A 14,609-nucleotide genomic window follows, 5' to 3' on the forward strand; every position below is an offset into this window, starting at 1 on the left:
CGGTCCTGGAGGGGGAAGCTGCCAAACTCCATCACAAACTGGTGCTGGGGTGAGCAAAGGAGACTCTGCCCCCCAGGGGTGGGGAAGGAGAAAGGATTGGGCACTTTGAAAGTTCAGAGAAAGGGGCGGCTGTCCGCTGGAGTATGGAGGTAGGAGGAGCTGTGAGATGGCTGCGGAAGATGGGAGAGCTGGGAGAAAACTAAAGCAGCCAATAGGAACAGAAGGGGAAGCAGGGAGAGGTGGCCAGAGGGCAAAAGACAGAGCCAGCATTAGAAAGTACCCATTATAATTGGTAGGGTTGAAGGCAGGAGGTCAACAGTAGGTGGCGCCAGAGCAATGATAGGCCAAGCTAGAGCCAATCACAGAAAGATCAACTAATTCTAATTTTGTCCTCCTCCTGCCTGCCTGCTAAGTTCTGCAAGGAGGCCACATTCACACCATTCATTAAGAACACTAGGCTTCCATTTTTAACTGTCGTGGCTTGCCCCAGAGAATTCTGGGAGCTGTGGTTTGTTAAGGGTGCTGAAAGTTGCTAGGAGATTCCTCCTTCCTCTCCCAGAGCTACAACTTCTGGAGTTCCCTGTGAAGAGGGATTGATTGCGGAACCACAGCTCTGTGGGGCAGCCTCCTGACCAACCTCAAAACCTTAATTTTTAATGTCTAATGTTTTACAATTTTTTATGTGCTGTAAGATGCCGATAATGGCTGGGGAAAACCAAGCCAGATGAGTAGGGTACAAATAATAAAATTATTATTATTATTATTATTATTATTATTATTATTATTATTATTATTAACTACAGCTCCCATCATGCTTTGGGAGGAATTCATGATTGTTTAAAGTGACCTTATTTTAAATATATGGCCTGAGACTTAGGAGGAAGAAGCTGATTGGCAGCTGGCCTCGGTCCAGTATACTTGAAGGAGCGTTTCCACCCCCATCGTTCTGCGCGGATACTGAGGTCCAGTGCTGAAGGCCTTCTGGTGGTTCCCTTCCTGCGAGAAGCCAAGTTACAGGGAACCAGGCAGAGGGCCTTCTCGGTGGTGGCGCCCGCCCTGTGGAACGCCCTCCCACCAGATGTCAAAGAGAACAACAACTACCAGACTTTTAGAAGACATCTGAAGGCAGCCCTGTTTAGGGAAACTTTTAATGTTTAACAGACCATTGTATTTTAATACTCTGTTGGAAGCTGCCCAGTGTGGCTGGGGAAACCCAGCCAGATGGGCGGGGTATAAATAATAAATTTTATTCTTCTATTCTATTCTGGGGGCTGGCTGGGAGCAGGCCAAGTTTGGTGGGGTGATGCCCCATACATGCCAGTGGACTTGGAGTAGAGATCTAAGGGGCTACAAAGCCACATAATTTATGGGTAGGTAGGGACCACGCGGGCGATCCACAAACTCCTTTGAAACAGCCAGAAACATTACACTGTCGCTCTCTAGTAATATATCATTTTTCTAGTGCTCCTAATGATGTGTAAGACGCTTCATAATCACTCAGTAATTATTATGAATGAGTGAGAGAATCTATCCTTAGCTGGCCTCCTCTGTTCCTTGGCCCCTCCCCCTTCAGGCAGCTCCTTCCCTAAGCTGACATGCCTCCGTTTCTCTCTCCTTTTCTTGAGCAGCTCAGCTCAGGCAACAGCAGCTAAAATGAGGATTTTGGGGGGATTCCGTTTTAAATGGATTTCTACATGGAATTTGGTGATTCCGACCCAATCAACCTTTTCCCACCTCGGACAGCTCCTTGCACTGGGGGCTTGATGGCGTCTAAGCTTGCATGCCTTTTTGGAAGCCTAATTACGTGCAAAATGACCGTTGGAAGAAACAAAATAGGATATATTTTTTTAAAAAAAAGAATTTTGGAAGGGGGGGGCGTTGAAAGAAGCCTGGTGTTGACCTTGTTGTTTGCCAGTATGTCAAGGGCTGTCAGAGACCGTGTTGAGGAGGGCTGTACAGATGACGAATAGTTGGAGCCTCCCCCTCCCCCTGCTCCTGATCAGGATTCTGAATCTTCCCAGGAGCAGGAGGACAGTATAGAGTTGGAACAGTGGTTCGCAGAAGGGCATAGTTCAGAAGACAAAAGTTGGGGAGAATTGGGTGGTGACCAGCTAGGAGAAGAAGAACCGGGGGCGGGGGGGGGGAGTGTTAACCGACTCTCTCTCCTTGGGAAGCCTACATCTGCCCAGCCCAAGGTCAGAAAGCAAAGTGGTTGCGAGATCAGGTTGCAAGATGAGGAAGTGATGAGGGTGTCTTGGGGGGAAGTGGGTGTAAACCTTAACTGGGAGCACCTTTACTCTGAGAATGGACTCTTTGTTCTTTCGCTGTGATCATTAAAAATCTCTTTAAATGGCAAGAGGCTAATTTTGCTTGGTTCTGCTTCTCCAAGGACAAAGGGAGGGAGGGAACAGCTACCCCGAAACCTGACAAGGGCACTCCTCAGCCAAAGGAATGTGGATAGCAGACAGCGAACTCTTGATTGTCAAAGCTGACTCTTACAGCAGTTTCCATGGCTCCAGTCCACATACTCCAGTCTAGTGCCTAGGCAGCTATTCTCAGGTCTTCTACGGAGCAGTTGCAGCAACAGGGGATCACTTGCCATCCACTAGTTTATGTACCTTCCCCTGACGGGCTGTGCGCACACAGTTGGAGACTGAGCCTGTATGGACGCTGCCTCTGCTCTTCCCTCTTCAGTCCCTTCCTGGTTCTGGGAGACAGCAGTGCAGGAGAGGGTGAGGACGCACCTTCACTTGTCTGACTTGCCTCTTCCTCCGACCCATCCTGTGCTCCACCCTTCAGTCCTCAAACCTGCCTCATTGGAGCAAGACCTAATGGGAAGGGTTGCTGTGAGCACCACGATTGAGCTGTTTTGGTTAACTGCACTAACACAATTTTTAATAATAATAATAATTTATTTATTTATTTATACTCCGCCCATCTGGCTGGTTTTCCCCAGCCACTCTGGGTGGCTCCCAACAGAATATTAAAAATACGATAAAACAGCAAACATTAAAAACTTCCTTAAACAGGGCTGCCTTCAGATGTCTTCTAAAAGTCAGATAGTTGTTTATTTCTGATGAGAGGGCATTCCACAGGGCGGGAGCCACCACTAAGAAGGCCTTCGGCCTGGTTCCCTGTAACCTCACTTCTCACATTGATTGAGCCACCAGAAAGCCCTCAGCACTGGACCTCAGTGTCCGGGCTGAACAATAGGGGTGAAGATGCTCCTTCAGGTATACATGGCTAAAGCCGTTTAGGTCTTTAAAGGTCAGCACCAACACTTTGAATTGTGCTTGGAAACGTACTATTGCTGACCTATGCTTGACTCCAGCTCCTGACACTACAGTTCCCATACCCCGTTGGCTGTGTTTGCAAAATCAAAATCAAATCAAAACTTTATTAGCAAAGCCAACAGGCCACAGCTATACAAGAGCTATACATTTGGGGGACTGAAGGCTCCCTGAACCTGCTCTAACTCAAGAGGAACACAAGGAGCTGCCTTTTGCTGTGTCAGTGTCACTGGGCAGTTTAGCTCAGTATTGTCTATGATGGCAACAGACCTCTGGTGTTTTAGACAACGGTCTGAGCCATGGGTAGCGAGACTAAGGCCCAGGGGCTGGATCTGGCTTAATTGCCTTCTAAACCCGGCCCATGGATGGTCCAGGAACCAGCGTGTTTTTACATGAGTAGAATGTGTGCTTTTATTTAAAATGCATCTCTGGGTTATTTGTGGGGCATAGGAATTCGTTCATATTTTTTTCCCTTTCCAAAATATAGTCTGGCCCCCCACAAGTTCTGAGGGACCGTGGACCGGCCCCCTGCTGTAAAGGTTTGCTGACCCCTGGTGACCTGTACCCACCTGAAGGTTCTGGGGATCTTTTGCATGTGAAGAAGGTGCTACAACCCCTTCCTTCTGTCTGAACACCCTTCCATGATGTAAATTTGTGCAATCACTCCCCACCAGCAAATCTGGTATTGCACCGCAATATTGACGATTAGCATTGGGGGGGGGGAGAAATCTATTAAGGGAAAGCGGGCAAAGGTTTTGCAAATGGCTCCAATGTCCGCTTCTCATCTCTCTGCTGAGCTGGCCCTAACAGGAGGCTTGTAATATCTCTCGAGGCAAGTTTGGACGGAAGCTGGAGAGGGCACAGAGTAATTGCCGTGTTATTCTTGGTGAGTTTACAGAGCCCTCCGTGTGGATTCCTGGAGGCTGTGCTATCTGCATTTCTCGTCCTTTCCCCTTTCGAGGGCACATTGATCTGGCTAACGAGTTCCAATCAGGGAATAAAGGTTCATTCTTTCTCCTGTGCAGAGCAGCTAATTCTGCCTCCAGCGATAACTTTGGAAATCCGGCAGTGAATTTAATGGATTTGCTCCTGACCCAAGCTCTCCGGTTGCAGGGGAAAACAAAGAAACTTGACTTCTGCTATATTCCCAGGCAGTAGCAACCCCTGGATGAGTTATTCCTCACTATTTCACAGAGACATATCTCACTCTCCAAAAATCTTCATAGCCTTTCCTCTCTGGACCGAAGGACACATTTGCATGTCTCAGGGACACAGCTGCAGTTTCTCCCAGGCAAAGCAAAAACCCCCAAACACTCTTCACCTAGAAACCTAGCATGTCAGGGATAAGGTGAGGCTAAGGAGAACCCTATAGGGATGCAGGTGGCGCTGTGGATTAAACCACAGAGCCTAGGACTTGCCGATCAGAAGGTCGGCAGTTCGAATCCCCGTGACGGGGTGAGATCCCGTTGCTCGGTTCCTGCTCCTACCAAGTTAGCAGTACGAAAGCATGTCAAAGTGCAAGTAGATAAATAGGTACTGCTCTGGCGGGAAGGTAAACAGCGTTTCCGTGCGCTGCTAAGGTTTGCCAGAAGTGGCTTAGTCATGCTGGCCACGTGACCCAGAAGCTATACGCCAGCTCCCTCGGCCAATAAAGAGAGATGAGCGCCACAACCTCAGACTCAGCCATGACTGGACCTAACGGTCAAGGGTCCCTTTAGCTTTACCTTTTAAGGAGAACCCTTCTTCCTGACATGCTCACATTCTACTTGCATAGGATTTTTGATTTTTTTTATTTTAAGTATGGAGGTACATTCAGCCATATGAACTGAAGCCTGAAGAAGTTGGGCAAATAGGAAAGAGGACAGGACTTCTGCTGTTTTAGCAGCTATGCAGAAGAGGAAATGGTCACAAATGCAAGACCTGCTGAAGTCCCCTCTTGTCAGGGGTTGGATTGAGGAGAAATGGTGGGAGCTACCCCCTCCTTTTCTGAACCTTCCCAAGGGCAGGAGGACAGTATTGATTTAGAACAGTGGTTTGCAGAGGGGCATAGTCCAGAAGGGAAAAGCTGGGAGATACTAGGTGAGGAACAGCTAGAAGAGGAAACACCAGGAAAGAGACAGCTGGCAGATTCAGTGTCCTTGGAAAGCATTCCTGACCCTCCTTTGCTTAAGACTAGACGGGCTCTGAGAGTGATAGAACAGAAAGTGCAGAGGCAACAAGCTCAGATTACCCGATGTAGGAGTGACATAGATTAATGGGGACGGAGGGGGTAAACCTTTACTGGGAGAAACGCCATTTCTAGAGAGATATGCATTCCTTTGTCTCTTGCTGTGATTATTAAAGAACTTATCTGGTAAGAACACTCCTTTTGTTTGATCTGCTAATTTACTGCCACCCGGGGAGGAATCCGATTCCCCAAAGTCTGACACCTCTCCTATGTCCTTTGTCTTTCTTTGAACGTTCAACAGAAGTTGGGTGTCCATCCATAAGAGATTCTTCAGTTATGATCCCTGCATTGCGAGGGGTCAGACTAGATGAACCTTGAGGTCACCTTCCAACTCTACAATTCTCATTCTATCACCACCCCCATTGATTCTATTATCAGTCGTCTCCTGTGATGAACATCTAGGCAACTTGAGAAGCAGGATGCTGTGTGAGATGGGTCTTTGGTCTGATCTAGCCGGACTCAAAACGAGGGCCCCATCTCTCCCAGCACAAATAACGCAGATCAACAGCCGAGGGATGATAAATCGCTCCTCATCACATATTCATGAGGCTTGATTTATCATGCTAATTAGCCAAAGCCTTTGCCGCATCTTGGCATGCAGAGAGCAGAAGTAACCCTTTTGTCTCCATGTTCTGAACCAGCCATGGAAGGGGAAGGACTGAGGAGTACAAGGCTTGGGGCAGAACCCAGGGGGAACACGCTCCCTCTCCCCACACAATTCATTATGTGAAGCCCAGGGCAGGCCGCAACAACAGGACAACCACCAAGAACTTGGACGGATGCTCAAGGAAAGGGAGAGGTCGTTATTTACTGCGGTGGACTACAGATCATAGCAGGGTGAAGGCGAAGTAAAGGAAGGCTGATCTGTGCATGAGATTAGAAACAGACGCTGCGGCATCTGATAAATAAATGAGAACGGGATGGTGAAAAGCCATAAAAGTGGAGGCAATGAGAAAGAACATGCTGCAGTTGTTCACAAGCGTTTGCCAGTTTTAAAATGTCTGGCTCAAAGAAAGAACGAGAGAAAGTTTGAGTGTTGAGCAAGATAATCCAGTGTTCAACACACTGCGAAGTGGCCTCAGATAAGCTACCATTTTGCAGCCTCAGTCTCTGTTTATACATATAAAAATAAAACTGGCCTATCCATACAGGGTTGCTTTGGGGGTTACTGAGAGAACTGTATCCTGAGAAGGGGAAGATGCTGCCTCCTCTAGCCTTTGTCCCCTGGTCTCAGCCCCCATCCTATTCCATTTCAGCTTGCTACCGAAACACATCGAGGCTTCAAAATTCACATGCTTCTCTGAACTTTGAGACGCAGTTCTCCAACAAAAGAAGGCATGGATCTGTCCCTGTCTAGCCACGGCTAAGGAGGAACGAATCTGTAAGTTTGGGTTTCTTCAAGTTTCTCGTTTTTCCAATCTTAAATTCAGTTCTCCATATTTCCACAGCAGTTACACACATACACACACCATTTAGAAGTCCTCATGAAAATTCATCAGCATTTCAGTGCAAATTTCTTCTAGAACGCTCTTTTTTTGTATGCAGCTTTGTCCAAGATACAGGGACGCGGGTGGCGCTGTGGGTTAAACCACAGAGCCTAGGACTTGCCGATCAGAAGGTCGGCGGTTCGAATCCCCACGACGGGGTGAGCTCCCGTTGCTCGGTCCCTGCTCCTGCCAACCTAGCAGTTCAAAAGCACAAAGTGCAAGTAGATAAATAGGTACTGCTCCAGCAGGAAGGTAAACGGTGTTTCCGTGCGTTGCTCTGGTTTGCCAGAAGCAGCTTAGTCATGCTGGCCACATGACCCAGAAGCTGTACGCCGGTTCCCTCGGCCAATAAAGCGAGATGAGCACCGCAACCCCAGAGTCGGCCACGACTGGACCTAATGGTCAGGGGTCCCTTTACCTTTACCTTTATTGTCCAAGGTACACAATGGTGCAAAGCCATTTCCCTGCATACAGTGAATTCTTGTGTGCTACTTTCATTAATGCATGCATTTCTATGGACACTGTACCCTGGTGTATACACAGTTTTGCACTCAACACTTGGCTGGAGAACTGCATTGCAAAATTCAGAGGACTTTGAATTTCAAAGGGTGGTTGTCTGTTACTTATTTCCTATCGATTGCATTTTATATCTCACCTTCCTCCCTCTAAGGAAGGAACACATCATTCTCCCCTTGCCACATTATCCTCGCAACAACCTTGTGAGGTAGGTTAGGATGAGAGTTGGTGACTGGCCCAAGCTCACCCAGCGAACTTCAAGGCTGTGGGGGGGGGGATATGAACCCTGGTCTCTCTCCTAGGTCCGAGTCTGACCCCTGTAACCAGTAGCCAGTGTGGTGTAGTGGTTAAGAGCGGTGGACTTGTAATCTGGTGAACCGGGTTCACTTCCCTGCTCCTCTACATGCAGCTGCTGGGTGACCTTGGGCCAGTCACACTTCTTTGAAGTCTCTCAGCCCCACTCACCTCACAGAGTGTTTGTTGTGGGAGAGGAAGGGAAAGGAGAATGTTAGCCGCTTTAAGACTCCTTAGGGTAGTGATAAAGCGGGATATCAAATCCAATCTCTTCTTCTTCTCTTAGCACACATCTTGGTTTGCTTATTGTTTTGGGAAATGTTCAGTTGATAAGCCTTTAAATGCAACAGGGATGGGATTCCTCTCTGGTCACATCCCCTTCCCCAGCCTCGCAGGAACGGATGTGGGTATAACTGCAGCCTTCTCTGCCTAAGAAGACGTCTCCGTTGACGAGTTAATCAAGTCCTCTACGAGCCGCGTCCTGTTTGCCATCTGCAAGGTGGGAATCCTCCTCAGACGCGTCCCCTGCTGATACAGCAAATGCGCTGGAGAAAGCTCCAGGCAAGCGTGGCGAGAGAGAGGCGTGACAAGAATGCCCAAGATGGGCAAAAAACAAAATAAAATAGCGGGTTGCTCACCTTCCCTTCCTCCCTCCCTCTCTCAGCTGGAGGAAAAGATTACAGGGAGGAGGGAGAAGAGAGCTTCTGAACATTGCTAAAGGAACAGTCAGCGGTAACAGGAGTTCTCGGTGTTATTTCGATTGCTCCCCTCGGCAGAGGGCAGAGGAGAACCTGTCCCCGCCCCTCGACTTACTGCCGCCAGAAGTTCACAACGACCTCTGGGTGGTGCGTGCGTGTCATGAAACACAGCGCATGCATATCAACCAGCTTAGAGGGATGCAGGGGCCAGTTTGGAGGGAGGAAGGGCCCTGTCGCATCCTGCCACCTAATGGCTTGTAGATCCATGTTTTCATTTGAATTATGAGCCAATGGAGCTTCCATGTTCCAAGATATTCTATCTCCGAGGGCTAGGTAATGGGATAAACTCTAGGGAAACAGTGATGCTTTCATGACTTATTTGTGAGCTTCTCAAAGACATTTAGTTGGTTCTGCTGGTGGGGAGGTGGACCTTTGAGCTACCCAAGAAGCTGGTTCTCTCTCTCTCTCTCTCTCTCTCTCTCTCTCTCTCTTTCTCTCCCCAGGTGCCCATCTCTCTCTACTTTACATTTAAATCCCACACTGCTTTCACAAACACCCACAAGGTGGCTATATTTAATGTACAGTCACACCTTGGGTTACAGATGCTTCAGGTTACTTTTTTTTTCAGTTTACGAATGCTCCGAAACCCGGAAGTACCGGAATGGGTTACTTCCGGGTTTTGGAGGTTGCGCTTGCGCAGAAGCGTCAGATCACAACTTGTGTGTGCGCGGACGTGCCACTGCGGGTTGCGAATGTGCATCCCGCAAATATCACATTCGCAACCCGAGCGTCCACTGTACTTACATTAGATGGAAGAAATGATTTTTTTAAAACATATATGGTATCAACATGATGATGTAATAGACAGAGCTTGACCAGTTGAGTGACTTTGGGTCCTTATATTATGTTTAAGAACAGAAGAGGAGCCTTCAGGTTCAGGCCAATGGGCCATCTCCTCCAGCATCAAGCTATGTTTCTGGGTATGTTTAGACTGGAGAAGAGGAGACTGAGAGGAGATATAATAACCATCTTCAAATATCACATGGAAGCAGGAGCAAGCTTGGTTTCTCCTCCTTCGGAGGGCAGGACCTGAGCAAATGGCTTCAAGTTACATGACTAAACATCAGGAAGAACTTTTTGAAGGCACGAGCTGTCTGACAGGGGAACGGTTTCCCTCAGGAGGTTGTGGACTCTTCTTCCTTGGAAGTTTTTAAGCAGAGCTTGGATGGTCATTCATCATGGATGCTTCAGCAGATATTCCTGCATTGCAGAGGGTTAGAATAGATGACTCTTGGGCTCCTTTCCAACTATACGATTCCATGATTCTATGATCTCGAGCTCTTGGTGGCCAACCACATGTTGGGGGGGAACCCACAGGCAGGATTTGAGGAGGAGGAGGAGGAGGAGGAGGAGGAGAAGAAGAAGAAGAAGAAGAAGAAGAATAGTAGTAGTAGTAGTTTAATAGTAGTTAGACTATGGAACTCTCTACCACAGGAGGCAGCAGTGACCACCAACTTAATGGCTTTAAAGAGGATTAGACAAATTCATGGAGGAGAGGGATATTGATGGCTTCTAGCCAAGAGGTCCATGGTCTGCCTCTGCTGTTAAGAAGAAGAAGAAGAAGAAGAAGAAGAAGAAGAAGAATAGTAGTAGTAGTAGTAGTAGTAGTTTGGATTTGATATCCCACTTTATCACTACCCTAAGGAGTCTAAAAGTGGCTAACAATCTTCTTTCCCTTCCTCCCCCACAGCAAACACTCTGTGAGGTGAGTGGGGCTGAGAGACTTCAGAGAAGTGTGACGAGCCCAAGGTCACCCAGCTGCTGCATGTGGAGGAGCGGAGACGCGAACCCGGTTCACCAGATTACGAGACTACCACTCTTAACCACTACACTACACAGAGCACCACAAGAGCGCTCTCTTCTAGGAATTGGAATTCAGAAGTCTTACTACCCCTGACAGTGCAAGTAGGGTGTAACCATAGTAGCTAGCACTCCCGGACCACTGGCGGAGGAAGAGGGGTGCAGTAGGTGCGCCCCAGGTGTCATCCCAGAGGGGGGTGACATCGCTACGCCGCCCCCTGGGATGCTCTCTGTGGGTGGTGCCCCTGCACACAGCTCCACCTCTGCCCCTGACAACCTTCTCCTCCATTAATTTTTCCAATCCACTTTTAAAGCCATCTTGGTTGGTGCCCATAAACTGCCTCTTGTGGGAGTGAGTTCCATAGTCTAACTATGCAATGAGGGAAGAAGTGCTTCCCTTTATCTGCCCTGAAGCTTCTCACATTCAGCCCAAGAGTTCTAGTGTTAGGAGAGAAGGAGAATTTCTCCATCCATTTTCTCCAGTTGCCTGCTCGCTCTCTCTCTCTCTCTGTGACATGCACTCCAGCACCGCCCTCGAAAAACCCATCTACTTATGACTATTTTGTGCTTTTGATCGGGGAACTTTCCTCTAAAGTGTTGCCAACTGTTTATCTCTCTTTTCAACCCCCAGGCAAAGATGTCCTCACTTAGAGAAATGACAATACAAAAAGAGGGGACTGTGGTGGTGCATGATAGATAGCGTCTTATGAAATTGTGAGTAGTGCAGAAAGAGCCTGTGATTCAGGGAACATTATTCACCCTGTCTCAAAAATAGAAGCCCCGGGGGCTCTCTGCTGAAATTGGCAGTGGCAGCTCAATCCCACAACACACATCTTGACTTGAGGAATCCGTTGTCGCAGGATGTTGCGATGGCCACCAGCCGAAATGTCTTCGAAATGAGATATGATGAATGTGCAGTAGGGGGTGGGTCTGCAAACCTCTACCAGCTGTGTGCGATCACCGAAAGCAGAGATCTTATTAATACAGAAGGGGTCAATCTGTTTCTGGTCCTTGTTGCTTTTGAATGCAGTGGTGGGGTTTGCTAGATGGAAGGTTAGTGATGCAAAAATAAACAAACTAGCAAGTCTTCCATGTAGAAAGCTAGCCTGTCAGGGCTGCAACCCTTGCTCCTGACCCCCTAGTTTTCTATGTGCAGGCTTTCTTTTTCTTTTTTTGCACGAAAGAGCAGGCATTTCCTGGAGAGTCACTGTAAGTCAGTGTAGACAACACTGAGTTAGATAGACTTGTGACCTGAATCTGTATTCGCCACCGGACTTTGTTCCCTGCTCTTATGGTAAAGAGCGGTAGCTCAGGACCCAAGTTACACCACGGACATCTCCAGCTTGCAGAGCTGGGAAACATTGCTGTCCCAAGACAGTATTTGGTGAGTTAGGGACTTCCCTTGCATGCAAAGACAGTGTCACGGTCCAGTTTACGGGCGATCGAAGTCCCAGCTGAGGATGTTGGGACCGGGGGCAAGATGGTGGGGTGGGAGCAGGAACGAGAGTCCAGAAGCCAGGGGTCCGAGGGTCAGGAAGCAGGGAGTCACAAAGTCAAGGGTCCAAGGGTTGAGAAGCAAGGAGTCAAGAAGCCGAGGATCAGGAAGCAAGAAGCCAAATGCAGCAAGGCAGGAAACGAGTCGTTGTGGCAAAGAACTGAAGGGAAATGCTGACCTTATATCCCTTCCCAGCTCTTGCCACCAGGTGCAGCGAGTTACCAAGCGGCCTCACCTGTGCGGCCGCGCCTTGCCTCTCCAGAACAAACTTAGGAAGGCCCCAGTCCTGCAAAGCCCTACTGGTCACAGGGCCTGGCTCCTGCATGCACTCCTGACAGACAGGCTCTGGCAGATTGAGTGGACGAGATCAATAGTGGGTCCAATGATCAAAAATTTACCATATTTTTTGCTCTATAAGACTCACTTTTTCCCTCCTAAAAAGTAAGGGGAAATGTGTGTGCATCTTATGGAGCGAATGCAGGCTATGCAGCTATCCCAGAAGCCAGAACAGCAAGAGGGATTGCTGCTTTCACTCCGCAGCGATCCCTCTTGCTGTTCTGGCTTCTGAGATTCAGAATATATATTTTTTTGTTTTCCTTCTCCAAAAACTAGGTGCGTCTTGTGGTCTGGTGCGTCTTACAGAGCGAAAAATACGGTAGTTTCTGCATGTGCTGTAGAGGGGAGTGAGGGGCAGATGGGGCTCATCAACCCAGGAAGGCAGCCCACCTAGGAGAAGGAAAACTCCGATCCTAACCCCCTGCTGCCTTGCAGGATATCTTCAGGAGAAGTAAAGGCTGAGGAGTAAGCTACACAAATCCTGAGGGGAGTCCCTAAGGCAGTTGGATGGCACCTTGTCAGCCTCCTTCCAGCAACTCCTGCAGCCAAGCTAGTGTCAAACATCTTGCTCTGCTTTCCTTTGGACCACATCAGCCAGGCCAAGAGGGGGTGGGGTTTGTTTGGACATCCCAGGACCTCCATACATGCACACTGGGGAGGTCCCTTTGGTGCTACTAATACAGAGGTTCAACTTCACGTTCGGAAGCATACTCCATTGTCTCTGTAATAACGAATACCAACAACTGGGCTAGATGAACAAAACTGGGATAAAGGGACTAGTGGCGTGGCTCAGTATAAGTAGTCTTCCTATGAAAGTCCCCTTGGAATGATGCAGGCATATCATAGAATTTGTGGAATTGGAAGGGACAACGGTCATGTAGTCTAACCCCCTGTAATGCAGGAATATATTGCCCAACATGGGACTCTGTCATGGTCTGTTCTACGGGTGATCAAAGTCCTGGCTGAGGAAAGAGAGTCCAGAAGCTGAGGTCCGAGGATCAGGAAGCAAGAAGCCAAACGCAGCAAGGCAGGCAACGTGTTGCTGTGGCAAAGAGCCAAAGGGAAATGCTGACCTTATATCCCTTCCTGGCTCTTGCTACCAGGTACAGTGAGAAACGGGTGGCGCTGTGGGTTAAACCACAGAGCCTAGGGCTTGCTGATCAGAAGGTTGGCGGTTTGAATCCCCATGACGGGGTGAGCTCCCGTTGCTCCTGCCAACCTAGCAGTTCGAAAGCACGTCAAAGTGCAAGTAGATAAATAGGTACCACTCCAGCGGGAAGGTAAACGGCGTTTCCATGCACTGCTCTGGTTCTCCAGAAGCGGCTTAGTCATGCTGGCCACATGACCCAGAAGCTGTACGCCGGCTCCCTCGGCCAGTAAAGCGAGATGAGTGCCGCAACCCCAGAGTTGGTCACGACTGGACCTGATGGTCAGGGTTCCCTTTACCTTTACTGTGAGTTACCAAGCGGCCACACCTTGCCTCTCCAGAACAAACTCAGGAAGGCCCCAGTCCTGCAAAGCCCTACTGGTCAGAGGGCCTGGCTCCTGCACGCACTCCTGACACTCAAACCTATGACCCTGTGATTAAGAGTCTCGTGGTCTCAGCAGAATGCTCCCTGGTTGGTCTCCTCCCATGACCTGCTTCCACCCTGGGGTCTCCACCGTAAGGAGCAGCTGGGCCTGAGCTCCCATTTTAAGTTACCTCTGGGATTCAGTCTGACACTGTCTGGGGCATCATGTTGAGTTAAAATGGGGTCAGACCCAGCTACCCAGCACAGTGCAGCGTCGATTCCTGCCAGGGCTTTGAGCGGCTGCTTGATGCTGCCGTGCGATGACGCTCAGCCTGCATTCAGCGGCAGCCAAGTGGTGAACCGGCCGTGCAAAGTGTGAACTGGCCCTTGGCGGATGTTTAGAGATGGCAACAAGGATCGATGGTCGCAGACTGCAGAACAGGACAGCTTGCACACATCCGTGCTCATCTGGAGAGAGCGCATTTCCTTGCATCACGTCCCGCGTGGAATGTCGTCAGGATAAATTTTTACTGACGGCGGGGTGTTCGACAAGCAAATTGCACTTAGGAGAGCAGAGAGGGCGGCCGCGAGGCACACAGCACTTTTGACAGCACCGAGAAGTCTAAAGCCCTTGTATTCACAGCTGAAGCCAATCTCTAGGCAGGTTAGCCTATGGCCAAACAAAGTGGTAGAGTCTGGAAGCAGCAGAGTGGACTGTACCAAGCATGGAGAAGCCACCTTTTCTTTTTTAAAGGCTCCATTCTTTCTTCATTCTTTCCCCCCCTCTAATCACATTGCAAGCAGAACTTTAGCACAACATGGAATGGAACAGCTCTTGCTGCTGCGCTGGATTTTTTTGTTGTCGTTTTACTTATGGGAATGGGCCTTATTATTT

At 48.9% G+C, this 14,609-nt stretch overlaps 1 protein-coding gene and 1 long non-coding RNA gene across 4 annotated transcripts in view; one reads left to right on the plus strand and one right to left on the minus strand.

Moving 5' to 3' along the window:
* The window catches only part of CACNA1H (calcium voltage-gated channel subunit alpha1 H), a 389,727-nt gene that overhangs the window by 139,913 nt on the left and 235,205 nt on the right, over window positions 1–14,609 (minus strand). The gene's annotated exons all lie outside the window — the stretch shown is intronic.
* The window catches only part of LOC309357319, a 395,759-nt gene continuing 392,940 nt past the window's right edge, over window positions 11,791–14,609 (plus strand). The window contains exon 1 of the long non-coding RNA XR_014163086.1: window positions 11,791–11,878. This is a non-coding gene — a long non-coding RNA (uncharacterized lncRNA). The remainder of the gene's footprint in view (window positions 11,879–14,609) is intronic.

This window comes from Podarcis melisellensis (assembly GCF_964234715.1).
Source record: "Podarcis melisellensis genome assembly, chromosome: 14".
Taxonomy (NCBI): domain Eukaryota; kingdom Metazoa; phylum Chordata; class Lepidosauria; order Squamata; family Lacertidae; genus Podarcis; species Podarcis melisellensis.